General features: G+C 40.7%; 2 pseudogenes across 1 annotated transcript; both read right to left on the bottom strand.

Moving 5' to 3' along the window:
* Positions 1-2,566: 2,566 nt before the first annotated feature.
* On the bottom strand, positions 2,567-7,911 carry LOC100522662 (olfactory receptor 4D9-like; annotated as a pseudogene). Its single transcript, XR_014817620.1, has 2 exons — positions 7,666-7,911; positions 2,567-4,709 (listed from the first exon to the last, which is right to left on the bottom strand). The product of XR_014817620.1 is annotated as an olfactory receptor 4D9-like (transcript).
* A 2,898-nt stretch (positions 7,912-10,809) lies between these two features.
* Positions 10,810-11,723, bottom strand: LOC110258655 (olfactory receptor 4D6-like; annotated as a pseudogene).
* Positions 11,724-14,452: the final 2,729 nt, after the last annotated feature.

Raw genomic sequence — 14,452 nt, 5'->3', positions numbered from 1 at the left:
TTGATTAAAGTGTTTGGATATTAGAGGCTCCCAATGGGGTAAATGATATACTATATAATCTATGCACTGGATTATCTTTTTAAAGCTAAGAAATTTTAAATTGCAAAACCTATCTGCTCCAAATAAATTAAAATAAGGGGACGTGGTTCTGCATAAAGCCTAGAGTATTAAATCCTAGGACACTCTGCTTCAATCATTTCCATTTCCTTTGGCTTCTATAGAAATATTAAGTCAGTTTTGTTTGTTTTTTTTTTTCCTTTTTAGAGCCACATGTGCTGCATATGGAAGTTCCCAGGCCACGGGTCAAATTGGAGATGCAGCTGCCAGCCTACCACAACAATGGCAAGATCCGAGCTGCATCTGCAACCTACACTACAGTTCATGGCAATTCCAGATCCTTAACCCACCGAACGAGGTCAGGGATTGAACCCTCATCCTCATGGATGCTAGTTGGATTCTTCCTGCTGAACCATAAAGGGAACTCCTAAAGTTAGTTTTAAATACTAAAAAACCAAGATTAATTAGAATTTGGTATCATCTTCTTGCATGCATTATTTCTTCCTTTTCTACATATTTAAACACTTACTCATAGCTTCTTAGGGATCAGGCAGTATTCTAGATCCTGGGAATATAAAGGAGAATTAGATCTACTGATTTAAAGTTTTGTGAGGTTTTAAAATGGACAGTGGTAAGAGAAATGATAAAGAAGTACATATAGGAAAAATAAGAGTATTTGTTGGGTTAAACATACATTTTTCCTTTTTCAACTAATCTAACTAGGTTATGTCTGAGGCGGTGGTATGAACACAGCAGAGGTAGCTCCAGATTCTAGTCATTGTAGTTATGTACTGGAGCTGTACAAATCAGATGGTGACTTATAGGTCACATACAGTTCTATCTTTCTCTTCCTCTTCCTTTGCAGCATCCAATTCTGATGAAGTTATCTGGGCACAAGGCAATGGAAATCTTTAAAAGCTAAGACTCTTTACATATACCAAATATTGGTGGGAGGTCTTGTCAGGGTATTTTATAGGTGGGTTGATTAAAAAGAAGGTCTAAAAGGGGAAATGTGGTGGTGGGAGGGATAAATTAAAAGGTTGAGATTAACATACACACCCCTGATACCACCTCACACTAATCAGCCCACAAATAACAAATGCTGGAGGGGGTGTGAGAAAAGGGAATCCTCCTGCACTCTTGGTGGGAGTGTAAGCTGTACAGCACTGTGAAGAACAGTACGGAGGTACCTTAGACATCTATACATAGAACTACCATATGATCCAGAAATCCCACTCTTGGGCATATATCCGGATATAACTTTCCTTAAAAAAGATACATGCACCAGAACGTTGATTGCAGCACTATTCACAATAGCCAAGACATGGAAACAACCCAAATGTCCATTGACAGATGATTGGATTAGGAAGATGTGGTATATATACACAATGGAACACTACTCAGCCATAAAAAAAGAATGGCATAATGCCATTTGCAGCAACATGGATGGAACTATAGACTCATACTGAGTGAAGTAAGTCAGAAAGAGAAAGACAAATACCATATGATATCACTCATATCTGGTATCTAATATACAGCACAAATGAATATTTCCACAGAAAAGAAAATCATGGACTTGGAGAAGAGACTTGTGGTTGCCAAGGGAGAGGGGGAGGAAGTGGGGTGGTTGGGGAGCTTGGGGTTAATAGATGCAGACTCTTGCCTTTGGAATGGATTAGCAATGAGATCCTGCTGTGTAGCACTAGAAACTATGTCTAGTTACTTATGATGGAGCATGATAATGTGCAGAAATAGAATGTGTACATGTATGTGTAACTTGGTCACCATGCTGTACAGTAGAAAACAAAAAATTGTATTGGGGAAATAATTATTAAAATAATAATAATAAATATACACCGCTATATATAAAATAGATAAGTAACAAGGACCTACTCCATGGCACAGGGAAATCTCAATATTCTGTAATAACCAATATGGGAAAAGAATCTGGAAAAGAATGGATATATGTATAACTGATTCACTGTGATGTACACCTGAAATCAACACAATATTGTAAGCCCACTATACTCCAATAAAATTTAAGAAAGGATGGTCCACATTTGCTGACAAAACAGAAATGTTAAAGCAGAATGTTTGCAGACAGTGTTTACTACATAGCATGTACTTGATAAATAGTCATAGAGTAACTATTGTTGAACTGGGGCCAAGATGCTGGATGCCTGCTACATGGAGACCCTGTTGTCTATTACATGCCTGGTCATTGCAGTGCTAGCCTTTACCTCATTACCTGGACACACAGTTTCTACCATGGTTCACAGTTGTGCCCTGCGTGCTGTCACTTACTCTTCAAAGACTATGTTCTTCCCTATAACTTCCTTCTGGTGTTTCTTTTCAAAGCCTATGTTCCAGGTTATTGATCCTTTGTATCTGTGACATCCTGGTATAGTTAATTGTTTAGGTATGGCTGAGCCCCAATGTATGACACCTAATAATTTAAGAAAATATTTCAATTATATACTTGCATCTTGATCTGCAATCAATAACGACGCTATCCCATTGCAGAAAGCATGAGTCTTCCATTCAGTCTCCTCATGGCTGACTTCATCTCCTGGTTCCTCAGGGTGTGGATCATGGGATTCAGGACAGGGATGATGACAGTGAAGGTGATGGAGACAGCTCTGTCCATGGAGAGGGCAGTGAAGGGCTGGGCATAGATGTAGATAAGGGGCACAAAGTGTAGGTTCACCACAGTGATGTGGGCTATGCAGGTGGAGATGGCTTTCTTTCTTCCCTCACCAATGTGAGCCCTCAGCATCACAAGGATGACTGTGTAAGACACAAGAAGAAGGACAAACCATGGAGTAATGACCAGGCCATTGTTGGAAATCATCAGCACCTCCAGAACAAAGGTGTCAGAACTCAAGGGCCAAGGTGTTGGTGCAGGCAAGTTTGTGGACCTGGGGGACATTGTAGCAGAAGCCATCCACAATGTTGGGTCCACAGAAGGGGAATGAGAGCAGCAGGGAGCTCTTCACAATGGAGTAGACAAAGCCCCCCAGCCAGGAGGCCACAATGAGGGCAGTGCACCGGCCCCTACTCATCATGGTCACATAGTGCAGGGGCTTGGAAATGGCCACATAGAAATCGAAGGCCATCACAGAGAGAGAGAAAATATCTGCCCCACTGAGGAGGTGGAAGAAGAACATCTGTGTGATGCAGCCATTGAAGGAGATGGTCTTTCTCCTGGGAAGAAGGTCTACTAGGACCTTGGGGGCAGTGAGGGAGGAGAAGCAGATGTCCAAGACGGAGAGGTTGTGGAGCAGGAAGTACATGGGTGTGTGCTGGTGAGACTCCCAGGTCACAGTGACCATGATGGCAACATTTGCTAACACAGTTGTTACATATACTGTAGATAAGAAGAAAAATAAGAGCAAGCTCAACCCTTGAGACTGGGTAATTCTGCAAAAATTAAATTCAGACACCATGGTATGATTTCTCAAGGCCATTGGATAATATTTTTTCCTCTATGTACAGCTTTAAAGGAAATAATGATATTACTAAGGCAATGAAATCAAGCAAAGATTTATCTCATGCATAAATTGAACTACGTAATTTTAAAAAATCACATGTTTTATTCTACATGAACTTACTAACCCAGGGAACTTACTTAACCCAGGGAAATCACTCAGTTCCACCTGCTCCAGCTCCCCTATTAGCATAAGTTATAGGTTTGTTTCCCTATTATAGTCAGAGGGGGCCCTTGGTTTCTGTTAAAGTCTACCCCAAGAAGTTACTGAGAAAGAGAACTTAAGGAAGTTTTTGTGGAAGCAGTTGCAGGTTCCCTACATCTTCATGAATCAGAGCAACTCCGATTTTATTCATTTTCTACTTTGTTCCTATGGATTAAACATCATTAGAATAAATCAATCCTTAGATGCGTTTCAGGAACAACACAATAGGGATCGATGTCAATAGCATATTATAGTTTTAAAAGCAACTGCACATCTAATTTCAATAAAATTTCCTAACATATCCTTCTGGGTTTTGTGGGAAGGCATTATCTTTTCCACTTCAACAATAGTGAATCTGAACTCAATAAGCATAAGCTGATTTTCAAGGTTATACAGAAAATCAGTGTCAGAGAGAAGGTAACACAAATGTCTTCCATTTCTTAGTCCTAGGATTTTTCCATTATACTACACTGCCTGCCAGTTTCATAATACATAAATCCAACAATAATGTGTGTAAGGGACTCTTTACAGGAATTTTCTAGCACCTTCCATGGTGAGTTTCATCACTCCCTCAATTTCCACTCTCCATCACAATGGAATTTTAGACTATTGTTCTTCTATTACCATTCTGAAATGTCTCTTTAAGTTCAGTTCATAAGCACTCAGGGGTTGGGGTTTAACACAAAGAAGATGACAAAGATGGTGATGGTTCAGTCAATAAGGAAGACAGCAAAGGTCCAGGCTTGCATCCACAGAGAAATGTCATGAAATGCAAGGTTACCACAGTGAAATATTCAGTCCAGGTATTTGCAGATTTCCTCCTGTGCCCTTTCTATACAATTAAGCAGTTTCTGATGAGCTTGCAATTTGCATTTCCTGATGCAGAGCAAAGTAACACAGGATATAAGCAAAGGTTGCTCCCGGTTCCTGGAGACTTGTTGGTTCTCTTACTGCAGAGTCCTTGTTGGGGGAGAAAGAGACAATTCATTATATTTTTCCCAAGTGAATCAGGAGTAGGCAATGTCTTATGGCTTGAGAATTAATTTAGGAAAAATCATGTTCTTGAAGAAGCTTAACAAATATGCGTAACAACACATAGGAAGCTAGTGGTGAAGTCTTTAAGCGCAATACATATTTCACCCATGTCAGTTCAAATTCTGCCCATGTCAGTTCCACGGTTTCTAAGAAGATTTATGATGGTGGAAGTGGTGAAAAGGAAAAAGTTAACTCAGAGAAAAAAAATCCTCAGCCGTGGCATCTCTCTGAATTACTAAAACCTCTATATAGAGAGATGGTCCCTAGATTAGTGCCCGGCTGGAAAGCATCCTACTTAGTTTGTGTTGAAACAAGCTTTCAGAGCCTTGAGAAATTATGTGGATGAATAAACAAAAACCACACATTGTTAGAGTTCCCTGGTGCTTCAGTGGATTAAGGATCCAGTGCTGTCACTGCTGTGGCTCTGGTTACTGCTGTGGTGCAGGTTGGATCCCTGATCAGGGATCTTCCACATGCCATGGGAGCAGCCAAACAATTGCACCAATGGTGGATCAAGCCCCCATTCTCACAGATACTAGTCAGGTCCTTAACCTGCTGAGTCACAACAGGAGCTGCAAAAACCCACCACTCTTTTCCTCTCATTTGGTCTGGAGGACAGGACTACTTGTTTTGTTTCCTTGGTTTAGTCAGTCTTTGTGGGCTTAGTCACCTCCACAGCCTGTACTGATAGGTAGCACATTTTATCTCAAAGACTTCTCTGAGTTTCCCACATTGCAAGGAAACTGGACACTGTGTCACATCTCTCCTAAGGATTCTACTGTCTTCATGGCTCTCCATGTGTCCCCTTCTCTTCATCCTCAGTTAAACCCTTACCATTTCTGCTTAGATGGTTGTAGGAATTCCCGAACTGGTCTTTGGTGTAGTTGTCTCTAACTACATCCTCTCAGTTGTTTCCAGAAATATAAGTCACAAATGAGATCATTTATTCCTTTGTTTGAAAATTTTCCATGGTTCTCTATTGCCTACAAAACATCAAACTCCTCAAATAGCAACCAAGACTTTTTTTTTCCATCTTGAGTATCATCTAGTGCCCTTTTTCCTTTGATCCTGTTTCAGATCTTTATTTTTTTGGTTTTTAGTTTTGTTTTTTTTTTGTTGTTTTTTTTTTGTCTTTTTGCCTTTTCTAGGGCTGCTTCCTGTGGCATAGGGAGGTTCCCAGGCTAGGGGTCCAATCGGAGCTATAGTCACTAGCCTATGCCACAGCCACAGCAATGCCAGATCTGAGCTGCATCTGCGACCTACACCACAGCTCATGGCAATGCTGGATCCTTAACCCACTGAGCAAGGTCAGGGATCAAACCTGCAACCTCATGGTTCCTAGTCAGATTCATTAACCACTGTGCCATGATGGGAACTCCAGATATTGAAATGTTATGCAGATTCTTGCTGGCTCCTGCCTTTGGATCTGTGTTCCTGTTGTTCTCTCCATCCACCATGTCCTCCTCACTCTTAGACTCTCCTCCTGGATGAGCACTGAGTTTTCATCACTCAGGTCCAGCGTCCCCTCTTCTCTGAAAAATTTCCTAACATCTTTTTATGACCATGATTCCCTGCACTGACTTCTCTTCTGGCATAAACAACAGTTTATTCCATCTGATTTCTTCTATGTTTATATTTCCTTAGTTCAGTATAGTTTCCTTGCTACACCTCAAGTTCATCCTGTCTGCTCAGTGTTTCATCCATCCCAATGTCATCAAAGCTTTACTTAGTTTGGGCCACATGTTTGGTGCTCAGTAATTTTTTTTTAAATTAATGAGTAAACTTGACATGACTTATAGGCATGGGCAATGGAGTATGAGTGAGCAAGAAGAATCTTCACAAACATAGCCTAAGAAACCCTTTTGTTAATGTCTTTGGACTGGCTTCAGGGGTGCCAGGTAGAGATTTGTTTTCTGATCCAGGCTTTAAAATAGCTCTGTGACCTTGGGAAAGTCATGCTGCTACTCTGGCCTCAGATCTTCAGTTGTAAAATGTACAGACAGTTTAGTATAATGTAGTCTGATGCAGGATCTAGTGTGATGTGGGGTAGGACAAGGGGTTTGGAGGCACACTTGGATTGAAATTCTGCCTCTGCCTCCTTTTGTTTCTCAGAGAAAGTCCTTTATTTTCCTTTAATTTCCTCCACTGTAAACTGGGAAGCACAGAACTTACTTCACTGGGTAGCATGAGGAGTAACTATAATCATGTTTTGTAAAGTACCCAGAATATAATAGGCATTCAATTAATTCATTTCCTTTCTCTTTCCCTGAAAAAACAGTGCCTTCCCTGAAGGGTTATTTGTGGGGACAGTTGCAGAATGTAAAATGCTACTCAACAGAAGAACAGCTTCTCTTTGAACCAACTTGCTTATTTTTATTCCAGTGAACTTGTGTAAATTAACCAAGTGGACCAGAGACTTCAGTGCTGGGTTATTGAGTTTGGGACTTAAGGCTGGATCAAAGGCAAAAGAGACCCAGTGAGTCATGGGCAATGTACTCATACGGGGCTGCCTCTGCAACCTCCACAGTTTTTAAGGGAATTTGGGCTTAAAACCACGGTTTTTAAGGAAGCACCCATCTTGTAGAAAGAGGCTCTGTGACCCACATGGGCAAACCCTAAGCTGGAACAAAATCTGTTCCTTATATGCAACTCAATCACTTCATCAAATAGAAACCGCTTTTTCTCCTACCATGTGGTGGTGTCCTCTTCTTCTTAGGAAGACATTCCTCCTTACCGAATATTTTCAACATACACTTTGTTTTCTGCCGCTGAAGTTTTCAGCTATTTGTGTGGTATCTTATACACTGGGTGCACTTTTCATGCTCATACTATTCACACGTGTTCTGCAATATCTCACATTCTGATGGTTTTATATCCTTACCTAAATTCTTCAGCAGCGAACCAGGAAATGACACATTTTGAGACTGGGTAGCTGGGCCTCAGTGTATATGATGCTAAGAAATAGCATGATAGAAGGTGAAGTTCTTCTGAAGATGAGTTATACTAGACTTCAACATCTTCTCTTCACCCTTCTTGTTAGAAAAGCCAGACTCAGGAAGTCATGTCATCATGGTTCTTCTGCTTGTCCCAACATGTTCCTGCTAGGCTTAGTCCCTCAGGCCCAAGCCTAATATGAGAATTAGCCAAGAGAATTTTATTGGATGTGAGTCTGCAAACAGAATGGACATTCTTCTGCTAGTGTTGGAGTTCCAGTGGGGATTATTACACCTTTGCTAAGTCATCACCACACAAAGTCCACACACACACACACACACACACACACACACACACACACACACACAAACATGAAGTTGTTTAAACATTTCAATAACTTCCAAATTCTTGCAAGGCTCCAGAAGACAAATCTATATAGTGTGTGATTTTCTCAGTATTGGGGAAATATTTCTACAAACATTTAATGTGATATGATCATTCATTCTCAATGTGGGCATCATGCCCAAGGAGACAAAAACTGGTTCTTGGGGGCCAAAAAAACCCTTGGATATTACAGTGATTTGTGGTTCTTCAGAGAACATCAGTACATAAAAAGATATATAGTATATCTTTGGGAGTAAGATTTCTTGGGGGAGAGCAATTAGGAGAAACATCTAATAAAGATCCTTTGGTGGGGGGAATGAGTTAATTTTATTTATTTATTTATTTATTTATTTATTTATTTATTTATTTATTTATTTATTTATTCTTTTTATGGCCAAACCTGAGGCACATGGTAGTTCCTGGGCCAGGGGTTGAATCAGAGCGGCAGGGGCTGGCCTATGCTACAGCCTCAGAAACACCAGGTCTGAGTTGCTCCTGTGACCTACTCTGCGGCTTGCAGCAACACTGGATGCTTAACCCACTGAGGGAGGCCAGAGATCGAACTGGCATCCTCACAGACAAAGACTATGTCAGTTTCTTAACTCACTGAGCTGCAACAGGAAATCTAGGAGGCAATAATTTAAAACATTTTGAGAAGCACTGGCAATATGTTTAAGAGTCTTGGACCAATGTCTCTGTCTTGTAAGATGCAGAGAAGATGTGTGCCACCTATAAGGATTTTTTAGCTATATGAGCCCATCATAACAATTTGCAAAAAATTGTTCTGTACGTTTCAATGTCCTCAGCTTCCTTATTCCTCTTGACCAATTTTTTAATGACGATTGGAGACAGAAGGTGGGATTGCATGTGAGCATAGAGAGAAAAAGGAGATTTACTGTCTCTTTGCAGATTTACTTCCTTGGAATTATTCTCTTGAGAGAGAGGAGGATTATAACATAGGCCCAGTGACTATTCCTAAGTGACCCTGTATAAAGTCAATGTTTACAGTATTTTTGTTTGTTTGTTTTTACTCTCTTGGTACACAAAATGGGTCTTGAGTGTGTGAAAAGTTATTCCTTAGGTAATTTTTTTATACCAGAGTGATTTGCTTCAATTGCCTATGCATACATAGATGAAAACTATAGTTTTGCTCCAGCTCTGAAAGTCTTGGGGGTGAAATAGAAATAGGGGATAAAGATAAGAAGGAAGTTCAGGTTAACATAAAATAAATGTGGATTCTGTGCAGATATATCCCCAATCTGCTAATTTTTTTTTTTTTTTTTTTTTTTTTTTTTTGCTTTTTAGGGATGCACTCTAGGCATAAGGAGGTTCCTAGGCTAGGGGCTGAATTGGAGCTACAGCTGCTGGCTTAGTGACAGACACAGCAATGTGGGATCTGAGCCAAGTCTGTGACCTACACCACAGCTCATGGCAACACCAGATCCCCAACCCACTTAGCAAGGCCAGGAATGGAACCCACATCTTCTTGGATACTAGTCAGATTTGTTTCCACTGAGCCATTATGGGAACTCCTGTAATTCTTTTGAGATTAATTTTAGTGGACAAAAATGTTGAACAGACTTGAGCATAGGAAATGCTTGGTCCATGTATATAGATTTGTTCATGTATATATCTGACTTAACACAACTTAAATGGTTCCTTTTCTTTTCACTAATTCATGAACTATTTTGAAGACTATGCACTCACAATATTAAGTCAAGAAGTGATTCTAATAATCCACTGAAAACAGCAACACCACTAGAGAGAGAATGTATGAAACAAATGCATTCATATTCTGTTTATATACATATTTAGGAACAGACATGTATACAATAGGGAACATTGTATGCCTGATCATTCACAGGAGTGGTGCTATATTTGGAAGCTACAATATTCTCAACATTTATCATGTTTCATTCTCATGACAACCTTGTGTGTAGATAATGTTATTTCCATCTTGCAGGTAGAGAAAATGAGGTCCAATATGTTGGCTTGAGAGCCACAGAGCATACCAAAATAGTATTTAGGGATTTTTTTTCCATCTTCTTAGGGCTGCACCCAGGGCATACAGAGCTTCCCAGGCTAGGGGTCAAATCAGAGCTGTAGCTTCCAGCCTACACTACAGCCACAGAAACACTGTATCCAAACTGCCTCTTAGACCTACACCAACAGCTCACAGCAATGCCAGATCCTTAACCCACTGAATGAGGCCAGGGATTGAACCCACATCCTCATGGATACTAGTCAGGTTCAGTAACCACTGAACCATGATGGGAACTCCAACATTTAGGTTATTGATTTCAACCTCATGCCCCATACTTCTCCCCAGTCCCCTAGCTGATGTCTGATCTCATCTCTTCCTTTTGTTCTTACATAATCTCTAACTGGAGTTCCTGTTATGGCTCAGTGGGTTAAGGACCTGATGTTGTCTCTGTGAGGATGCAGGTTCGATCCCTGGCCTTGCTCAGTGGGTTAAGTATCTAGTGTTGCCACAAGCTGTGGCACAGGTTGCAGCTGCAGCTCCAATTGGACCCCTGGCCTGGGAACTTCCATATGTGGCAGGTGAGGTCATAAAAAGATAAAAAAGAATTTAGTGGCTCTGGGGATATAGACAAATGACTGTAGAGAAAGAGCCAGCTGTCTCTGTCCCTTAGGTTAGCAGGGAGGTAACCAACTCAAATTAGATTTCCAGGCTCTGTCTGACTGCTCATCCCATTTTATAGCTTTCAAAAGGCCCAAGCCTCCTCTGTATTCTCTTTATGGCTGACTTCATCTCCTGATTCCTCAGGCTGTAGATCATGGGGTTCAGCATGGGAGTGAGGACTGTGTTATTGATGGATACAGCTGTGTCCATGGGCAGCATAGTGAAGGGCCAGCAGTAGATGTACACACAAGGCATGAAATGAAGAGTCACCACCAGGATGTGGGAGGTGCAGGTGGAGAGGGCTTTGTTCTGGCCCTCCCCAGAAAGATCTCAGCACTACCAGAACCCTCATGTAGGACCCCAGGAGCAAGAGGAACAATAGCAGGATCACCAGCCCATTGTCAGAGATCCTGAGGTGCTCCAGAGCAAAAGTGTCAGTGCAGGCAGCTTAACCACCTGGAGCACGTCACAGTAGAAGGCATCTGGGACATTGGGGCCACAGAAGGGGAGTGGAAGCATCAGAATAATCTGAACAATGGAGTGCAAACCACCACACACCCAGGAAGCCACCACCAAGGCCAATCACACCTCTCTTCCCATAAGGGTTACATAGTGCAAGTGTTTGGAGATTGCAAGAATCTGTCATAGGCCATCACAGAAAGGAAAAAAATATCTGCCCCACCAGCAAAGTGGAAGAAAAAGATCTGAGCCATGCAGCCATTGTAGGAGATGGTTTTCCTCTCTGATAAAAGATCCAGTAGGAATTTGGGAATGGTGACAGATGAAAAAACAATGTCCAGGACAGATTTGTTCCACAGGAGAATGTATATGGGAGTGTGGAGGTGGGACCCGCAGGTGATGGTCACCACAATGAGGGCATTGCCCAGCACAGTTCCTACATAAACAGCAAGAAAAACCACAAACAAGATTTCCAGGAAGAAGAATTCCTTCATGTTGGTGTGGTTGCTCTGGACCATGATGGGGAGCACCCTCTTCTAGATCTACTCTGGGTGAAGATATTTTAGAGTTAGGAGTGTGAAGTCCTGAGGTGACAACAGCATTTATCATACATTATTATAAGGCTCTTTTAAGCATTTAGATCATTGTGACTACTAAGAAAAACCAAGCTAGAGTCTCCCCCACACACACCTTTTTTAGTCACACCCATGGCATGTGGAAGTTCCCTGGGCCAGGGGTCAAATTCATGCTGCAGTTGTAACCTGCACTGCAGCTGTGGCAATGCTGGATCCCCCAATGCACAACACAGGAACTTCCCAGGGTGAGAAAATTCTTTTTTTTTTTTTGTGGTGGTGTCTTTTTGTCTTTTTAGGGCCATGCTGATGGCATATGGAGGTTCCCAGGCTAGGGGTCTAATCAGAGCTGTAGCTGCTGACCTACACCACAGCCCCAGCAACTCAGGATCCAAGCCACATCTGCAACCTACACCACACCTTGTGGCAATGCTGGATCTTTTACCCATTGAGCTAGGCCAGGGATTGAACCCACAATCTCATGGTTCCTAGTTGGATTCATTAACCACTGAGCCACAATGAGAACTCCTGAAAATTCTTTACCCTGGTGATTCTTCTTTTATATTGTAAATGCCTTGAGTTAACAGGAAGAACCATCATAGTCTTATGTTCTTAATCTGAGAAAAAGAAAGATTATGGTCATTTGACAATGGCTTATCATCTGTCCTATAAGAATAACTTCTTCAAATGTATACAAAGCTTTACACTTTACCCAAGTCTTCACCTGTAACATCATCTTGATTTTGATTTTCATGATGCCAGTTTGGAGTCCTATAGAGCAGTTATGATTATCATCATTTATATAAGGGAAACTGAAGCTTAGAGCAGTTAGTGACTTGCTCACATTTGTATATTTGCCAAGTTAATAATTGAAAAATCAGAGATTCAAAGCCAAATACATTTTATGATTTGAAAAGAAGTCTCTCTTTGACCAAATTTTAGACCTCTTCTCAAGGAGGTCTCAGCACTGACCTTCCTTGTCCTTCATTGCCAAGGACAGTTTTAGCAAGAATCCTGTTAAATCAATTTATCAAGAAGCCCCTACACTTCATTTCCAATCAAACTCCTCATCCACACTTTTGAAATCTAACACCTTGTATATAAGTCCTTGGCTTGTCTTTAGCAAGAATCCTGTTAAGGCAGCTTAGCAAGAATTCCACATCCTTGATGTCTCCTTTTAGTAATTTTTCCCTCACTGACCCCTACATTCTGTTCATTGGCCATAAATCCTCACTTGTCCTTGTTGTAATTGGAATTGAGCTCAGTCTTTCTCCACTAATTCAGTTGTTTTGACCCCACTGAATTAGTCTTGAATAAAATCTGTCATCATTTTTAACAGGTGTTCAGCAAATAATTTTTCTTTCAGTCTCCAGGTTTTTCCACTGTTGCACTCTGCCAGATCAGAGTCTGGGGCTTACTTTGATTTATTAGAGTTACCATGAGTACAATTAAGTAGCCCGAATCCTTAATCCTCATCACTTCCCTTAAAGGAAGAGACAAATCAGGGCCTTATAAGTACTCCCAGTAGGCTGAGACACTCGGACCTCATTTGGGTCAACAAAGCTCTTGGTAAAGACCAGAGCTACAGTCATTGCTCAGAGCCCATGGAAATGTCACACACAAGCTGATCATTAAAGCTTCAGGATCCCAGATGTGACTTAACCCAACCCCCCTGACCTTAAGGGGGGAAAGAGAAAAATATTTATTTTTCCAGAATTAGTCTATGGATTGGTGAAAGATGGAGAATTAAAGAAAATTTCAGGTATTTTAATGATTTTTTCTTTTTTTCTTTGGTTATAAGAATGAGATCTACCCCTTAAACAAATTTCAAGTACATAATATTGTTCACTATAGTCACATTGTGCTAATGCTCTCCAGGATTTATTCATCTGGCACAACCAAAACCTGGTATCCCTTGACAAAAATCTCCCCATTTCCCCCTATTCACAACCCCTGGTAATCACCATTCTACTCTCTGCTTCTGTGAGTAGAGGACATTAGGTTAAGTGGCATAAGTCAGAAGCAGAAAGACAAATACTACATAACCTTGTTTATAGGTAGAATCTAAAATAGTCGAACTCATAGAAAGAGCTTAACCAGGTTTGTTAACATAAAATTCACTGATTTTCTGCTATTGTTATATTGTAGAAAAATAGTTGTTTTTTCCCCCACATTAGATATCTGGTCATCAGAGGACAAACCCTTTTCAATAAGAATATCTTTATGTCAAAGAACTCTCATATCAGATCATTTTAAAAAATTCAAATAGCTGAGATGATCAAAAATACAGTTCAACAATAGAAAATAGACAGTCTTGGTATTTGAAGCAATGGAATTGTACCTGAAGAAACTAGGATGAAAAAGATGAAAGTAGACCAGATTTTAAAAAGAAAAGAACACTTGTCCTGAAGCAAAAGCACAGTAAAGCATCCTGCAAGAAACCTATTTCTTTGCCACAGCTGCAGCAATGCCAGATCCTTTTCCTTTTTTCTTTTTTCTCTTCCCACTGTACAGCAAGGGGATCAAGTTATCCTTACATGTCTACATTACAATTACATTTTTTCCCCCACCTATTGTTCTGTAGCAACATGAGTATCTAGACAAAGTTCTCAATGTTACTCAGCTGGATCTCCTTGTAAATCTATTCTAAGTTGTGTCTGATAAGCCCAAGCTCC

Source organism: Sus scrofa, chromosome 10, assembly GCF_054392235.1.
Source record: "Sus scrofa isolate SSC_HxYL_T2T_F1_AM1 chromosome 10, Sscrofa_HxYL_maternal_Yorkshire_Landrace_v2.0, whole genome shotgun sequence".
NCBI lineage: Eukaryota > Metazoa > Chordata > Mammalia > Artiodactyla > Suidae > Sus > Sus scrofa.
Note: the sequence above shows the minus strand (reverse complement) of the source record. Positions and strands in the feature narration are given on the sequence as shown.